The 19349-nt window shown below is 38.9% G+C and overlaps 1 protein-coding gene across 26 annotated transcripts in view; it reads left to right on the top strand.

Annotated features, from left to right (window-relative positions):
- Positions 1-19349, top strand: part of DLG2 (discs large MAGUK scaffold protein 2) — a 1043894-nt gene that overhangs the window by 460035 nt on the left and 564510 nt on the right. The gene's annotated exons all lie outside the window — the stretch shown is intronic.

Here is a 19349-nt window from a genome sequence, read left to right as displayed (position 1 = left end):
TGTTAAAGCTAGCCTAGTACGGACTCAAATATGGCTGCAGTGTCTTAGGAGGAATTTGTAGGAGCTGCAGCTTTGGAACTTTGCTTTTAATTGGCTAAGCAAAAGCACGGTTTTTCAGACTTCAGAAGATACTTCAAAAATATACTTGTTATCCAAGTATAGTATCTGAAGGATTTTAGAGAACAGTGGAGTCTCACAGGAATATTGTTCTTGGACTTGTTGACTTCTTTGAGCTTTACTTTTGGAGTGAAGGGTCCTGTTTCTTTTCTCTTTCATATTTTGGAATATATATAGTGTGGGAGATAAAGTTAATGTGTAAAAAACAATCACTAGTGAAACAGTTACAGAAGGAAGGAGCCCACACATGCCTCATGCATGTTCGTAGAATAGAAGAGGTTAATCATAGAATGAGGTTGGAAGGCACCTCTGGGTCCATCTGGTCCAACCCCTGCTCAAGCAGGGACACCCAGAGTGGGCTGCTCAGGACCATGTCCAGGTGGCTTTTGGAGATCTCCAAGGAGGAGACTCCACAGCTTCTCTGGGCAGCCTGTGCCAGGGCTCCATTACCTGCATAGTAAGTAAGTGCCTCTTGATGTTCAGCTGGAACCTCCTGTGTTCCAGTTTGTGTCCATTGCCTCTTGTCCTGGCACTGGGCATCACTGAAATGGTTCTCAGGTATGCAACTATGAGTGGTCTTGTATATATGAGGCTGTTAGATGGAAAATATATAAATATTGTTGATTAATCCAGAGCCACGCCTAAAAAGTATCTGTTCTCATACTGGAAAACGAACAGATGTGCCAAGATTATGGACTGAAGGTGACAGTTTATAGAAACAATGCCTATGATTTGTTGATGCTGGTATTCCTGCCAAAACACTACTGACAGTGAGGAAGGGTGCTTATCCTGTTGCTGCTTCTGATATCTACAAACTGGCCAGTCCCATTTATATACCAAATTCAAAAAATTTTGAATAAATGCCACCAGTAGTAACAGAAATGGGAAATGAAGATGTGGGTCTAGGTCTGCCACAGGTACAAAGTAATAGAGGTAAATGATGCTTACAATATTTTATTTCATGTAGAGAAAGAACTCTGTTTACAAAAACATTGTTTCTCCAAAACCAAATCATTGAAAAATCATTGAAATCATTGATCTCCAAAACCCACCTGGACATGGTCCTGAGTTTATACTGTTGCTCTGCTCCAGTCTCATCACCAAAGTGATAAGAGAGCTTTTCATTGTGAAGGCAAATATATTTCCGTATGAATAAAGTTAGTATGCTTGGTCACCGCAATCCCACACAACTAGTAGGAAGCTTTTGAATAAACCAGATATTCTGTGCTTTAAGCTTTGCAATATCAACATATGCCTTGCCTGTAAAGAACATTATAAATTCTAGGTGAAATGATTTTTGCTATGACAGTATAGTCTACTCTCTCCCTAAGAGATTATGAAGTACCAAGAAAGACAGAAAAATTGCAACTGGCATTCCCAATGACTTTTCATTTCAAATTCAGTAAGATAAATATACTAACACACCTGTAAAGTCTTTTTTTTTATGCTATCTATTAATGATGTCTGTACAGGTGTTCCAGTGCATACTGAGACTGAAAACTTTGCTTCCTTTATATCATATTGTGCATACATATTTGTGTGCACATATGCTGACAACAGTTGTGCTATAAACCTTGTTTCACAGTTCTATAACTCATAACCATAGCTTTTTCTTAAAAAGAGATACTCTTGTTCTTGATATTTTGGCAATATAATGTACACTGAACATGGACCTCTGATCTTGTCTGTCCCCATCAATAATCATTTTTTTATATCTATGTCCCCATTTCTTGCAGCTGACAGTACAGCAATATTTTCAGTGTTGTGAGTTTGATTTCCTAATTTTCCTTTCTATGTGTATGTAGAATCAGAGAATCATTTAGGTTGGAAAAGACCTCTAAGATCACCAAGTCCAACCATTAACCTAGTACTGCCCAGTCTACCACTAAACCACGTTCTTAAACACCACATCTACACATCTTTTAAATAGCTCCAGGGATGGTGACTCAACACCTTCCCTGGGCAGCCTGTTCCAATACTTTACAACCATTTCAGTGAACAAATTTTTCCTAACATCCAAACTAAACCTCTCCTGGAGCAACTTGAGGACTTTTCCTCTTGTCCTAATGCTCATTTCTTGGAAGAAGAGACTGACCCCCACCTCGCTACAGCCTCCTTTGAGGTAGTTATTAAGGACTCTCCTGAGCCTCCTCTTCTCCAGACTAAACAACCCCAGTTCCCTCGGCTGCTCCTCATAAGACTTGTGTTCCAGACCCTTCACCACCTTCAATGCCCTTCTCTGGACATGCTCCAGCACCTTTATGACTTTCGTGAACTGATCTCAGTCCGGCCTATCCAGATCCCTCTGCAGAGCCCTCCTACACTCGAGATCAACACTCCTACCTAATTCGGTGTTGTCTGCGAACTTACCAAGGGTGCATTCAATCCCCTCGTCCAGATCATTTATAAAGATATTGAAGAGAACTAGCCCCAGTACTGTGCTCTGAGGGACACCACTAGTGACTGGGCTCCTGCTGGATTTAACTCCATTCACCACGACTCTTTTAGGCCGAGACACCCAGCCAGTTTTTAACCCAGAAAAGTGTACGCCTGTCTAAGCCATGAGCAGCCAGTTTCTCCAGGAGACTGCCATCGGAAACAGTATCAAAAGCTTTACTGAAGTCCAGGTAGACAACATACACAGCCTTTCCCTCATCCACTGAGCACATCACCCTGTCATAGAAAGAGATCAGGCTCATCAAGCAGTCTTTCATAAATCCATGCAGGCTGGGCCTATTTCAATTATTTTAATGGTTTGGGGTGGGATAGAGTTAATTTTTATTTATATATTAATTTATTTTTCGTGGAGGCTCTCACAGTACTGTCTTTTGGATTTTTGATGACAATAGTGGGGGTAGCACACCGATGTTTAGCTGTTGCAGCACAGTGCTCACACAGAGCCAAGGACTTTCAGCTCCTGGTGCTGCCCCACCAGCTAGGTACCTGGGGGTGCACAAGGAGCTGGGAGGCAACACAGCCAGGAGCTGGCCCAGACTGGCCACAAGGATGTCCCATACCATGTGGTGTCATGCTGAACAATAAAAGCTGGGGGAAAGGAGGAGGAAGGCGGGGGGGGGATGTTTGGACTGATGGTGTTTGTCTTCCCAAGGAGCTGTTAGGCACGATGAGCCCTGCATTCCCAAAGGTGGTTGAGCACCTGTCTGATGATGGGAAGCAGTGAATGAATTCCTTCTGCTTTGCTTGCATACATGGCTTTTCTTTACCTAGTAAGCTGTCTTTATCTCAACCCATGAGTTCGCACTTTTACCTTTCTGATTCTCTCCCCCATCCCACCTGGGGAGAGCGAGCGGGTGGCTGGGTGGTGCTGAGCTGCCTGCTGGATTAAACCACCATAATTCTTGAAGCTATTGCTTTTCTTCTGCAGTTCCCCAGGCTCCTCAGAGTTTGTTACTATAGTATGTATCTTGCAAGAGTTGCAGTTTTCTCCTTGTAGCCATCAACTCATGAATTATTTATGAAAGATTGTATTGAATAACAGGGGCTCGAGTGTAATCTGTCTTTTCATATCTGAACTCTGTTTGGCTGTTTCATGTGTGTGTGAAGTTTCTGCCCATTTTTTGCTTGCTGTCTGATGATCTTCTTCCCTAACTGTGCTAGTCGTCTGTGCTCTTGATGCAGGCCTCAAAAGTCTTCAATCACCCCTCTCTCATATACTTGGCAGGGGGAATTCTTCCATCTCCCCTCACCTTCTAGGTCTGGTTCCTCCTAGAAGAGAGGTGCTCCAGCCCTCTGATCATCCTCGTGGCAAGGTGGATGTGGCAAGGTGTATCTCTCCAGGATTTTTGCATCTCTTGTAGGCATCCCAGGCAGTGTTGCAGGGCGGGAGCAGGGCAGAAAGCAGCATAACCCATCTGTGAATTTAAGAGGGTTGAGAGCACAGGAAACCACCTTCCATTAGGAGTGCTCATTCATTCAAATGTTGTTGATCACAAATGGGTATACTTGCTGGACACAGCACTATCAGGGGATTTTCTAATGAACCTCAGGAAATTAAGAACATATTTTCTGCAGAGGAAGTTCTGTGTTCAGTGGTTTCTGTATATCCAGAGGAAAAGATCTGCCATCAATATTCAGCTCTCCACTTTAGGTCTCAGCTAAAATGACCATTTATACAGGGAGAGAGAATTGGGTTCACTGAATATTTCATGTTATTTAAATTAATTGTCACTATGATGGCTTTTGCAAAGCATCTGACACAAAGGGATGAATGCACGCCCCTAACTGTTAAGCCTGTGCATCTCACCTTAGACTTGTCAAATCTTGTGAAGCAAATTTCAGTGGAAGTGATAAGGCTGAATAAACAGAGTGATTCTTAAGACCAGCCGTATGCGCTGATTTTCTCCACTTGATGAGTTATAGGTGGCTTAGCTAACTTAGAAATAATTTATCCCCTCTTTAAAATCCTTTTGAAACTTGGAAAGACGGGGGATTGCATAATGGATCAGAAAAAGGTTCAAGAAATTCTGCAACAGGCAGTTGCACTTGCAGGGTATCAATGCATTCCCTAACCCATGAGGGAAATGCAAGTTTTAATATCATCCCTGAACTGTTCTTTTTCTTTTTTCTTTTTCTGTTTGTTTTATTTATAATTTTGTCTTTGGCAATTAATTGACATACACTTAGATTAGGAATGTCTAAAGATAGAAACAAATTTAATTTAATAGCAGAGTGTGTGCCCAAATGTTTGCTCATTTTTTTTCAGCTACATTAAAAGCGCTAAGAAATTATATTCTCCCTTTTTGACCTTCAGGTCTAATGAATGATATTATTCTTCCTTCTAAGACTTCTTTTTTTGCAATTTTAACATACAGAAATCTAAAATAAAAGCACTAGAGGGATTTTATGTGTTTTTTTTTTTTTTTAATAAACTCTTGTTTGGCATAAGAAATAGCATATGAAATTTATATATATATGTTGGCTGCTTATGTGACTTGATATAACTCTAAGTTAGTTGAAACTATTCTGATACCTTTTTTCCTTTTGGAAATGTTTCATGGGAATTTCTCCATCTTCATGAATTGCCTTTAAAATAATTATTAAAATCATATTTGCAAGCAAACAAATTATTTTATTTCAAATTTCCCCTTTTATTTTGTGTTGCATGCTGTGTTAAGTTGGAATGTTATTTTTAAAACAGGCACTGTAACTGAGGTGAAGCAGTTGATTGATATGTTGATTTTCTTTAACCTGTTTTTTTCAAGGAAATTCCTTATCTGATTCACTATGCAAGCAGCTTAAGTGATTTTTGAAACAGAAGAAGTTCATGTGAAACTCCAGTGGGTACTGGTACAAATAAATACAGATATTAGCATTAATTCCACTTGGGATATCTCTTGGTTTTTATCCTTTTCATAGTCTTTTGGGAGTTTTCTGACTGTATTTTCTTACTGATAACAAGTAATCTAAATTCCACGTCCTACTAATGAGAACCAACTACTGACTTCTGATATATCCTAGAAAGACTGAAAATAAATAAATACATAAATAAGCCAAAAAGTAGTACCGTCTCCCACAGTATTCTCCTGCATAAAATGGCTGCTCTTGGCTTGAACAGATGTACAGTTTGCTGGGTGAAGAACTGGCTGGATGTTTGGGCTCAGAGTCATGGTGAGTGGAGTCCAATCCAGTTGGTTTGGACCTCCTGCACCTTGAGAGCTGTATTTGGTTTTGGGCCCCTCACTACAAGACGGATGTGGAGCTGCTGGAACATGCTCAGAGAAATGCAATGAAGCTATTGAAGAGACTAGAAAACAAGATATATGAGAAATGGCTTAGAGAGCTGGGGCTGTTTAGTCTGGAGAACTGAGGTCGAGGTGAGGCCGCATTGCTCTCCACAACTACCTGAAAGGAGGCTGCAGTGCAGAGGATGTTGGTCTCTTCTCAGGTGACAAGTGATAGGATGTGAGGAACCGTCCTCATGTTGTGCCACAGGATGTTTAGATTAGATGCCAGGAAGAATTTCCTCATGGAAAGAGTGGTTAGGCTGCCCAGGGATGTGGTGGAGTAGCCATCCCTGGAGGTATTTAAGACACATGAATTCAGTACTAAGGGACATGGTTTAGTGACAGGAGTCAGTAGGTCAGGTTGGTGGTTGGACTCGATGATCTTGAAGGTCTTTTCCAAGCTAGATGATTCTATGATTGTATGTTTCTAAGTATGTGACAAGATAGAAATGTCAGGTATAAACTCCAAATATTTGTGTTGAAAGAAATGGCTACCCTTTTTTTTTCTTAGGTCTATTTTATACTAAATTTAAAGATGAAACCTGGCAATACTATGTTTTACAGCCTCAGATTTCTGTTTATTATAGTAACGGGGTCAGTTTTTTTGCTTGTTTGTTTGTTTTGTTTTGTTTTGTTTTTGTAGAACCGTAAATATGCTCCGTATGTAGTCTATCCCAAGTTCAGTAATTGTTACATAAAATCACTGCTGAGAAATACGAAGCATTCTGAAGCCTGAACAAGGAGGAAAATGGGTCCAAAATATGTGACTAACTACTTCTACATATGACACTAGCTAGTACAGCTTGGAAATATATACCTGAAGTGCAGGTGTTCAAATTATTTCACAGGCAGGTCAACTCTGATACCATGCAGAGAGTTGTCAGAAAGTATGCAAGGGAGTTGGATGATGTAGATATCTGACCTGTTTCCAGGTGAGTGCAGAAAACTTGCAAATGAGCAGCACTGACGTGCCAAATTTAGTGAGGCCGGAAGAATTTAAGAACGCACATTTTCACACAGTAAGTGCAATAATTAAAGCACTTTAGAAATATTGGTACTATAACTGAATACACTTTATTTGAAATAGAAAATATGGCTTCAACAAAGTACTACAGAGGTTTTGAAAACAAGATTTGTCCTGTTAATGCTATGTAATTTTCAGGTCTGATTTTTTAAGCTTTTTAAGGGATAACTTTGTATTGAATGTTGTTGTAAAAACAGTGAAATAAAAAGTGAAGGAAACATTTTTTACAGTAGTTCCATGACAATTTTATTTGTTCGAAAGTTCAAGAACAGAAAGTGTTAATATCCTATGTTTTTATCTATTTCAATATTGTTATAATATTTCCTTAAAAAAAAAATAAATTACTGACTGAGAAGAGTCAGTACAAAAGTGAGGTATCACCCTACATGTGTTCAGACAACTAGAGCACATCTCATAACACTAGCTAATCATCTGTAAAAGAACGTCTTCAAAACGTTTCCTACTGCACCATTTAATCATCATTTTCATGGTTAGAAAAGTTAATAAGGCCACAATTTTAATAAGCTAATAATGCTGAAAAGTATCTATGAGAACATGGACGTATAGGGCCAAAATATTACTGGCAACTGGGATTTGACTAATGCTATGTTCAACTTTGAGTCTAATAGTTTGTATGGTAGCAAGGGAAATTAGATGGTGCTGTCCTTCCCAAGGGAGCTAGAGAAGAACCAGGCTAATTTAACACCACCTGGAGATCATCAGCTTTCAAAAATACAGATGTATGTTCACAACAAGTTATGGCAATTCCCACACAGGCAGTTTTCACTTTGATTTAGTCACATAGCAATTAGGATGAAATGCCAAGTCACTACACTGAAAAATAAACACACCTCCCAAGGGGAAGCACATGTCCACTGCTTATCTCAGGATATGAGAGCCAGAGGATCTTCTGGGTGAGGTTCACCACTGGCCTCATTTTTGGATAGTTAGTGGCAAGCAAGTGGTGCCACTAAAGGGCAGCCCACCCCTTCCTGAGCACCAGAGATGGGATGAATCATGCAAAGGGTTGCATTTTCCTTGGTGTGGATAGACTCATTCACACAGTTGTGATTAATGTTTGCAGAACTTTGCTCATGCAGAGAAGTTTTATAAATAGTAAGATGTGTTTTTCCCCTTCTATACATGATAGTTGGATGTGAATAACGTTATATATATAGCCACTGACTTTTAGATCAGTGATCCAACTGCAACAAAGGTCAACAACAAGTTAAAGTCATGCTTGCTTTCTCATTGTCAAGATAAAAATGAGCTGCAGCTTTCAGTTTGGTTCCCCGGGAGCATTTCTTTTCCTCAGCAGAAAATCACAGCCCCAGTCTCAATAAATTGTTTTCCTTGTTCGTATTATCAGTTGAGTAGAAGAGGATTGACAGAAAATTGAGAGTGACTCGCCTGCTCTTGCAAGAGACATGGTTTATGCAGCGAAAAAGATGTGAATTTTATAAAAGTACCTTTATTTTATGGAGTTTACATTGCATCAGAAAAAGTACAGAGAAAATGTATATATCCTTGGCTATCCATCTAGCACTTAGTCAGGTACTAAAAAGGATGAAAAATTAAAAATCAAATATCTCTAAATAGGCCATATTCCCCATGGAATTTGTAGATCTCAGGATTTGGCCCACTGCTTGTATAAAGCTCTAGAAAATATTTATTTATATAATCAATCAATTCATTTGTTGGGCCAGGGCTTAAAAAACCCTTCTCTGCCTAATAATAAAACTGCTGTGTCTAGACCAAGCTATTTTCTTGGGATCGTCTGTGAGTTTTGTTTTGGGTATTATTTTATAATAATGTCTTTCATTTCAAAGTTAACAGTGCCTCATGATTGCCTCATGATCTGGGCTGAATCTAATTTTAACCAGGATGGGTTTTGCTTTGTCCTCATTTTCTAATAATTAAGAACAACAGAAAATGTACCATGACATTGTTATTCAGCTGACAGTCATTTATGCAGCAGCCTTTCTGAAAGCTAGTCATTAAGACCAAAGGAATTTAGATTTTCTTTACTTATGATATTTTATACAAGATATTTACTACCTTCAGATGAAAATATAAAGAAATCTTAAAAAAAAAAGTTACAATATCTAGACTTTTTCAAATAGGGATTCTCAGTGAATGCAGTAAGGAACTAACCTTTTAATTAAGCTAGTGTTATTGCAAAGAAGGATAGCTTTGAACATTGGTACGGTCAGCCTGCAAGGAATAAATTTGTTTTGGCTTCAGAGATAACTTTGTTAACTTCTAAAGCATTCAGCCTTCCCCTCTGTCTTCCGCTTTCTGCATCTGCTTTCTGCAACTATAAAAACTACCAAAAACTCATCCAGAAGAAAGAAGCAAAATAACACAGAATTCAGTACTAAGATAGGCAGACATGAAAGAGACACAATCAGGCAATAACTTTAAAAAGCCATAAAGTTTGATGTGTCCAGGCTAAGAAATATAGAATACTGATTTTCAACAAAATCCAGTGGACTGGTTTCTATCTGAATCACTGTCTGGTGCCCGAAGAGTCTTCTATGCCACATAACATGAATTTGAATTTTTATAGCATTTTTGAGTTGTAAAGGTATCACTAACCCTGTCAGATATATACTATAACATGATAAAAAGCACAAGTGTCTGATCATTTAAGCATGGACCTCAGCTTATGTTTTCAGAGACTGAAAGCCCAGTTGGCTTATTTAAAACTTGAGTGCTCCAGATCTCTTAAAAATAAAAATGTGCCTATTCTTTCAACAAGAATTTGGAATCAGACTCCAAAATAACAACCCCAGAAGAGAATCATTGTCTCCACCCAGCAAAGCAATTACTAGCTGATTTTCACATTTAAGTTCAAACGTGAAAAATACTTACCTGTCCAAACCAAACATAGGCAAACTGTATGTGCCTAGGTCTAAAAGCACTTCCACAGACAGACTTCCTCTAAAGGTCCCTGAAATCTGTGCATATACCCTTTTTTATTTATTATTTATTATTTTATTTTTTTTTCCCCGCAGTTTTTACAGCTACCTTCCATTGTACCCATCATGACCAACTCATTGCCTTGGTTTGATGAAAGCCCTGTGGGACTCGACAAACTAAGGAAGGCTGTGCTAGTAGACTTGCTTGGCCCTTCAGAAAAGCTGAAATATCATTATTAGTTCATTTTAAATAGAATTATTATAAATGGTGATAGGCTGTTCCCTCCTTTCCATTGCAGATAAGATATAGCCAAAGGAGGGGTGGACTCACATTCATTTCCTCTGCGGCCTCAAAGGCCTTAGGTCCAGGACATTTTCCATTACACTAAACTCAATGTATCTGCAGGTAGTGCAGTTTAATGGGATAAACTCTTCCTGCCCAGCTCCTGACCTGGGAGTCATTTTACCCTGATGTATTGCCATCTGATCGGTGAGCTCAATGAGATTCCCCTGGGTCCATAAACTGCTTAAATCTCATGACTGGGATCTAGAGGGATTGTGGAGAGGTAGAAAAATGGAAATACTGATTTTGGTGTTGCTCAGTAAAGCAAATATTCCCCAGATCACACTCAGGCTTCATGTTCCTCTGTATTCTGGTTATGGTAACAGCTACTTTGCTGGCTTGCTTCTTAACCAGGGCTTTATTAAAGTATCTGAAGGTGCAGATCATTTTGCCACAATTATTCTGTACCAAAAGTCTGTAGAAGGATTCAGATACAAAGGTCCAAAGCTGATTTTTCAGTAAGTGCCCTGCTTTAGAGTTGCTCTTGACTCTTATGGGTGTCAAACACATGCAAATTCACCTGACAAAAATATGATTTGCTGGCCTTTTAAATACTTAGCTAAAATTTATGAAATCTATATTTTTTTTATTCTGAATGAAAAGCCTTCAAGAGAGTGGATTGGTTAAAACAGTAGGAAATTTAAATATTTCAAATTTTTAATAACTTTTTGAGCACAATGATTGTTTTGTTACAAAATTTTGTCTTCAGAGATAATAAACTGACTTCATCAGAGCAACAACGGGGAGATTATTTTTCAGTTTATGTACACAGAACATTTGTATTTTTATTTAAGAAGAGCCGGTTTTCCACAAACTCTGACAAATTCAGTACTTACCTTCATACCTACTTCATAGTATAAGAAGCAGGAATGCTATTAAAGTTTATGAGTTTTTTTTATGTGCATATACATGGTGTTCAAAGAACAGTTAAGGGATGGCAGGGTTATAAAGTTAAGCACTCAGATTTAGGAAATGCAAGAACTAAGATGGTCTAAGCAATTTTATTTCAGGCCCTTTGTGGCCATATATTGTAATGTAGTAGTATAATATAACTCAAATACATTTTTAATTACGCAGATATTTTTGTTTTTGCAGGCCCTCTGCTTCACTCAGTGAGGTGGAGGGGTACTTTGTATGGTATTTCACAGTCAACATATGTCTCCATGCATTATTTAATGCATACAGTTCAAACTGTGCTCTGTTTACAGAATTATTAATTTTCTCATTGATTTTCCTCTTATACTGAGCCTGACCATAGTATCCTAGTAGCTGATAAACATTAATGAATTTATTTTTTCAATATCCCATTGTGACTAGAATTTTAACTCCTTAGACAACACCACTGAGATAAAATGAGTCCACTAGTTCCTGTGCCCAGCTTGCAACATCAAGAATGAAATTCATCTCATTTAGAAAGCCTAAATCCTAAACTGTTTTCAGTCCAGGTTAGAATCAGGGGAGAGTCTTTGGAAGCAGTCTTTGGAAAATATACATACAATATTCTGATGTTCCAGTTATTAGTGAGGGAGCCTGTCTGTCCTGCTTACACTAGAAGTTTAAGTTTTAGGTGGCCAATATCAGCTGATACCTGACTTATTGGAGCACACAGAATTATATAGCAATTTTTCTTTCCAAACCCCAGCTCGCCCTGATTTTAGCTGAAACTGCTGGTGCTCAGCACTTCTGCAAAAAAATGGCCATCTGTGTCTACCAAGACTTTTCAAAGTGAGGATATCTCATTTCCACACCTGGGGAAAGTTTGGTTTATGTGAATTGCCTAGCATTACACAAGACTTCTGTGGCAAAAAGCATGAATAGAAAGAGTTGTCTAAAATAGCATTTGTCTGCTTTAGCCCGAGAGCATCCTTTTTCCTTATATAGCCTTGGTCCAGAATTTTCCAATATGTGTAAGAAATGATACTGGAATCCAGCAGATGCACAATTCTGTGTCCCTTGATGCACAATTAATTCCCAGAGGACTTAATGTGTCCTGTCTGCACAGTAAATGTGATAGGTTTTATGAAGAAATCATACTTCCTTGACTAAGAATTTTACTCTGAAGCTTTGTCTTTATTTTAACCTATGAAGTGAGCCATAATTTATGAAAAGCAGAGTCTAGTTTTCCTCCCAGATTTCATTGAGACCTCGGACTGCAGAAAATAGCAGAAGTATCAGTGGGGACACCTACACTCAAGAAGTCTGGGAGATAAGAATGTGTGAGCAGAAAAGGAGTCAAATTTTAAAATAACTCTCAGCAGCTCTGGATGCAAGTCTACACAAAGGCCACCACCTGCAGAGCCACAGGCTTCTTCCTCCTCAGGAGCAATTATTGGGAGCAGCTATCGCTGTGCAAACTAGCCCCAGAGGGACATGAGACAAATGCTTTCCCCAGGGGTTTCATTGGTATGCTTGAGCACCACAACAGTGTGGATGCTGGAATTCTCCATTTTTTTTCTGTTTTTACTAACTGAGCTTCAGTATTCATCCCCATTTGCCCCATCCCTGTTGTGATGATTTTTCTATTCCTCCTTTTTCCTGGGAAAATCTCAAATTCAGCCTTCCTTGGATTTGCCATTACACACTATAGATAGATCCCTTGGCTTTTTTTTAATCCCTTTAGCACGTTGGGTTATGTATGTATCCAACAAAAGAAAGAAGAGGACTCAGGGGTGATACTTTGATGTATCTTCTTCTTACCACTAAAACTATCTCAATAAATTATCCCACTCCTCCTTGACTTTTCATCATTACTCCAGCATTACCTCCTACACTAATGCTGATGAACCTATTTGTGAGGCCAGTAGCTCACCAAGTGTGTAATTCAAACAAACCTGTAAAAGGGCCTTAATCAGGCTGATAGCACAAGCAAGCGAGCAGAATGGAGTAGCAGGGCTGCACAAGGAAAATAGATGCAGGAGGTGGAGTTAAGGCACAATCTTGGTTACTGTCCAGAGTAATTCAGTAGGTGTTACCCTATTGACAGAGGCTTAGAAGAGCACTGAGAAATTATGTAATTTAAATGCATAGCTATAGCTTTAAATAAGTACACAGATATGTGCAAAACAAATCACTTGCATTTTTTATTCACTACAGCTGGATAACTGTGAAGCAGCCACCAGCAGTGTGTACTAGGAAAAGGAGTCTTATGTTTTGTACAAATTTAACTAAGTAGGGCACCCAGGTGTGAAGGCTTCAGCTGCAAAACACAAAGGGTTTGTTGTGCCATGTGCTGGGCAAAGCTGGACTAAACTAAAATCTGTATTTTTGGTACAGAAAACAAGGGCAAGCTATCTGTTGCATATTTTTTGTTTGTTTGTTTCCCTGTATCATTCATTTTGGGTAATAGTCTTATTTATTTATTACATGATTGCTTTGTAATCTTCTGATATAAAACCAGGGTGTTTTGCTTTGCTGCATTCCCACCACGAGCTTGTTGGCTGGGAAACTGAGACATGGCGTTTGCCATCACTCCAATTGCTCAGTAGTAATCTCAGCACGGCTGCCCTATGCCAGAAGCTGTGCTTCAGGTGAGGAAAAGAAGAATTTGTGAGGCTCAGTGCTTCCACGCTGGGGGACTGAAGCAGCAGAGATGGGGGAGATCAGGGAATGGGATGGGAGAACAAGAAGGGCTGCAGAGGAAACTGCAGGAGGAAAGGATGCACGGAGGAGGAAGCTAATGAGGCATGAGGATTTTTTGTAGTGGTTGTGGGAACATGGACATATCAGAAAAGGAATATTTTGTGGGGAAGAGTTGAAAACTGTAGAAAGGGGTATGCAAGTGAAGTTATTGCAGGACAAAAGGATGGAGAAGTGGCTACAGCCCGATGCTGAAAAACTATGGTTTCACCCACGTCTTTCCTTTGCTTCACTTAGTCCATCAAATACTGATTGTTTATCTATTTTTATTTTTATTTTTTATTTTTAACAGTTACTGGATTTTATAGTCTGCAGCCACATTCATCATTTAATACTACCAAAGCCACCCTCTAAGAGTGTCTTTTTTTATACTGGTGCTTCAAGTTAAAAATCTATTTTAAATTATTGGATAGCAACTAGCAACCTCCAGAGGGCTAAACTGATGCTGTTAACAGGTCCAAAATGTGATGCAGCATATGGAGCTGAATACCTCATGGTACAGATTTGCATGCAGGCGGTTTTAATTAGGATTTAGAATTCCTTGAGGAATGCAGCATTCTGGGCTAGTCTCAATCTTGTCAATACATAGTGTTTTTGTTCATGCTAAAGCCTTCAAAAACCAACAGGTTCCGAGTTGCTTTTAATTTTTGATGCTTATATGATTTATTACATTTTTCTCTAGCTGCCAGATTTGTGTATGATTATAACCTGTTTATATGTACTTACTATAAAAGATTTCAGTCTTGTTTTTTTCCTAATATTGTACCAGGTCAGTTCAAAATAGAAACTTACCAGAAGTTTTTTGACATTGCATAGCTCTTTATTTTTTCCTGCAGTACTTTATCATTGGATGTGAGAACATGCTTTAACTCGATGGTTATTGTGCCATCTTGTGAGCGAAAGGTGCAACTACGTCCAGCTAACAAGAATGAGGTGCTTTGGCTAACATCCATTTAATTTCTTCTTCATAGTGAAACAAAACAAACCAAACCAAAACACAAATATTTAGAGATTCGAAAACAGATAAGGATAATATTGTAAAACATTCAGTACACTGCATTGTACTCATATATATATATATATTTAATGAAAATTACCTATAATGGGCAAATACTTGTTTATTTCAGTAAACTGAGAGAGGAAATCATGTATTTTCTTTTATTTGTTTATTTATTTTTCCCTCCTGAAAAAAAGGGAACTTCTTTCTGTACTGAGTAGAAAAACCATGCAAGTTCTCAGTATTCAGTGCTGATAGCGTCCCTTCTGTGAAATAATTTGGTTCTTACAGGAAACCTCTTGTCCTCTAAAAATCACTATTGGTTCCTGAGAGATAACACAATATAAACAGCACAAAGCACTGCTAGCTATTACATTGACGCAGAGAAAACCTAATTCCTGACCTTAGAAAGTCTGCTGTCTCCTGGAACCTTCGGTGAGGGGAAAACACTAAAAGGAAATTAAATTGGCACGAGACAACCTACTACAACTGTATTATTATTATTATTCATTACGCCTATTAATATCCCTATAGTTGCATTTAGCTTAGAAGAGCAGAATAGAAAAATCTGAGTTCTACCATTGCCTAAATGACTCTTTTTGTGACCTTGAGCAAGTTGTATTTCTGTGCCTAATTTTACCCACCTTTAGATGATGCACATACTTTTTTCCAACAGGATGTTATCAGACTTGACTACCACTTGTAAAGCTCTTTGGGCTTCTTGGATGAAAGGTATTGCTGTGATACAGTGACAAGCTTGTTAGAAATCTACTTGATAGGCAAAAGAGCAAGTCATTCACAATAAGTATAATTATTCAATGATTTAGGCTTCTTAATCTACTTCCACAGTCTTGGCAAGCAGATTGTGATTTCTTCCATTTTATATAATGAGAAGAGTATTTTTTTTTTCTCTTTTTACTCTATAGATTGATTGCAAATATTCAGAATTCAAGCTGTGTTGCTCATTTGCAATCAGTTGGATGAGTAACATTATTTCTACTCATGACTGGATGAATGCCCAAGGACTTGTGTGTGCAAATTGTAAAGTTTGTTTTCTCAAGATACTCATCTGTATGACATTGAAATTTGCTGCCTCTGAAAAGCAGTGCCAGTAAAATTCAACACATTGAAGACCACTGAAAATTCTCAAACAAAAGCGAGACAAGGTGGTACTGATATTTTTTAATGAGACTTCACAGATTAAATGTTTGTCTAAATGGACCAAATTCTACGCCATTGTTTTTAACTTTTGCCTGTACATAAAAATGAAGGAATTTAGTATACTGAATATCAACTTTATCTATAATAAAGCTTCAGCTGAGTGAAAGGGCACATCACATTTTTACCTTGATTCATTCATCTTTGTGTCTTACATATGTCAGGTTGCCTTTCTGTAGGTCGAGAGCCACTCTAGACCAGCATTGACTGGCTGCTCTTATTTCACAGGATGTTGTAGAGGCCTGTGACTCCTATAACACACTTTGCTTCCCACGTTTGCAGCCCTTCTACTGCTAGTAGAAGTAATGTGTGATGTTTTTAAGTGTGGTCCAGCCATGCAGAGAACAGGAATATGTGCCCTTGAATGGCAACTCCAGCAGGATCACGTTCACCTTAGGACATGGATCAAATTGAGTTGATCGAAAATGGAGCATTTGGTTTGCATTTTCTGCAAAGCAAAATCATGATAGCTGCAAAAAGTACTGAGGACTTTTGTAAAAGCCAATTCTTTCTGGCCCTGAAATGACCAATATATTCCCAACCATCTTCATTCATGAGTCTGTGAAAGCTAGGTTGTAAAAACAGCTTTATTTCCATTCAAGTGCTTTGGTCTGGCTATTGTGATTTGTTACTAAGCATGACTTCCCACATTTTTTTTTCTTTTTCTTAAGAGTTAGCTTTGTTCAAATTTAAGGCTTTTGACCATTACCCTCTGCTAGATTTGCATCTTCCATCCTGTTTAGCTGACAACTACTTGGCAAACACAGTCTTAGAAATGCTCCTTTAGACAGTACAATGTGAGGAGCAGTGATGCTGTAATAATCTCACATTGTAGAGAGAATGATCTCTTATAAAAAAGCACGTTCATATTAAATTCACAGCAGCACACTCCACTCCCCCATTATAGGCAATTACAGAGGATTTTAAATATCTGATGCTAGTTGGCAGCGTACAATACCCTGTCAGCAGCAGGCACTGATTTGTAATTTAATTATCATAAGACATCCACCTGTTCTTTTGTCAAATGAAGAGTAGCATTTCCGTGCAATCAGGCTTTTCCCTCCAGAAATTTGTATTAACCCTTAGAGAAAATACTGTTTTCTAGGGAACTGGGTAATTTCAAAGACATTTGCAGGACTCCACCAGGACAGAAAGATGGAGACAAATAAAGCATTCCTGCAGGAGAGTCTCAATTCTGATTTGGTATTTTCAGCCTTCTGTTCTCAGAAACTTTCCTTACCTCTAGCTTTTTGCTGTGTCAAGCTGCTTTGGTTCACAGCTGAAAGCATTTCAGTGAGGAGATGATGTGGGAGGAGAGGTGTATGAAAATCAATGAGTTTGGTACTAAGAACACGAGGCAAACACATAACAGGATTGACCCAGAAATGCTCTAGGCTCATACTTTATGAGTAATAAGAATGCTGGGCTTGGGGGGGAGGGGGATAAGGATGGAAAAGTGGAAATCTGTTTTGTAAGCTTCCCGGTTTATGGCATATGGACAGCGATATTATCTAATTTGTTATGGGAGAGTATAATTATCATATATATATATTTAATTAGAAAATACAGATTTTCACTGGAAAGTCTACACAGAAGTGTTATGCTTTTTGGGAGCACGGGGCTTGTCGTCAGCCAATTTGCTGTAGGCCTTGGCTCTCAGTTATGCAATGGCTACACTGAAGTGTGGTGATGGCAAAAGGGCTTACCGATGCATGTGAAGAGATGTTCCCTCTTTAACACCACCTCACCCTGCTTTTTGTGCTGTAAAGCTGCGTGAATGATCCAGCTAAATCTCCTTATGGCTTGAGACATTGCTGTCCTGTCTCTTTTGAAAGTGGTCAATGGAAACTTTCATTTTTATCATTTCGCAGAAAGATGACTCTGGTATTCTGCAGTTATTTCTCAAAATCATGTTTTACAAATGATTCACTTTGGAGAGGGTGTCTATAAGTAGTCGTGTCTTTTGAAAGAGTACTCACTGGATTCAAAAAATAATTGATTGCTTGGGGCTGAAGTGATTTGTGTGCCAAGCATTTAATGTGACATTGGTTGGAGTATTGTCTATTAGGCTGATGGCTTCTTGCCCAAATACTACTTGTCTGGTACCAGTCATTTCATAGATTCATTAATTATGTTATCAGAAAAGTGAATATGTAAAGGGTTGCAAGCATATCCCAGAGAGGAAAAAGAGAATAATTCATTTCACACAGGCATTTGGAAAATAGTTGGCAAATGCAGAACCATTTCCATGTATCAGAGTGAAGGCAAGAATAAATCGGGACAGTTTCCTTTGGAAGACTGAGTAAATGAAACAACACCCCTGGGCCTGGTGCTCAAAGAGAGCGGCAGAAGCAGCATTGAAGTCTGCTTTGTAAAGTCCTTCTGAGCATACCTGAACTTGAGAGTCCTCTGTGTGTTTGTTTTGGCTATTCAAATAGGTCCTAGATTTTGTCTTTCCTTTAGTCTTTGGTTCTGTTCATTCAATATTTAGCATGCATCTTTCAGCTGAAAACGTGGAATAGCACTAAACACCCCTCTCTCTGTGCCAAAGATTTATTATTCCCAATCTAGTCTGAATTCTGCTCTCCTCCTCGTGTTCCCTGCTGTACTGTCACCACGTCCTCCACCAGCGCCATGTGTAATGTGAAATCATACCCCTCACGTTAGCCATTCTGTAGTCTTCTCCCTCAAAAAGTGCTGTGTGTATCTGCACTGGGAGTAGAAGACAAGGTGCTGACCAGGCTCTGTGAGGAGAGGCTGGGGCTGCCTGGGCTGGACACAGCCAGTTCCACACAGACCCACCTCAGGACATGGCTGAGCCCGTTCAATTAGGGGTCGGTGTCTCTGTGACTGGGCACCTAGAGGTCTGGTCACTTATTTTAATTTTTAGGGTTAGAGTTACATTGCTTCTTGTACGAGTTGTTTTTTTTTGATATTGGACAAGCTGCTTACTTCCTCTGTTTCCTGTGTTACTGCTCCGCAGAGCAGGAACTTAAAATACCTCTCACTGCACTTGGCCTACAGGATAAGGGGAAAATGTTTTACTGCAGAGTAAGTTTTGCCCTGCCCGTAGCTCTGTGGCGGTGCATGTGTGCTCTCTAGCATTACAGTACGCTGTGGTGAATGGAGAATGACTCAAATATTTTACAGAGAAAAAGCTACATAAGTGCAATTATTAATGTGAGGGTGTGAAACGTGAGCTGGCACAACAGCTCAGCAGATCGACAACTTTGTTTTCAGTATTATCACTTGCCAATACATCTTCTCAGCTGCCTATCTGAAGGTAAAAGTTTTGTGTATCAGCATGATAATGCCACACTTTCTCTTTTTGAAGAAGTGTTAAAAACAG

The sequence above is a fragment of the Anser cygnoides genome, chromosome 1 (assembly GCF_040182565.1).
Source record: "Anser cygnoides isolate HZ-2024a breed goose chromosome 1, Taihu_goose_T2T_genome, whole genome shotgun sequence".
NCBI classification, from domain to species: domain Eukaryota; kingdom Metazoa; phylum Chordata; class Aves; order Anseriformes; family Anatidae; genus Anser; species Anser cygnoides.
This window is presented reverse-complemented; position numbering and strand designations above follow the sequence as displayed.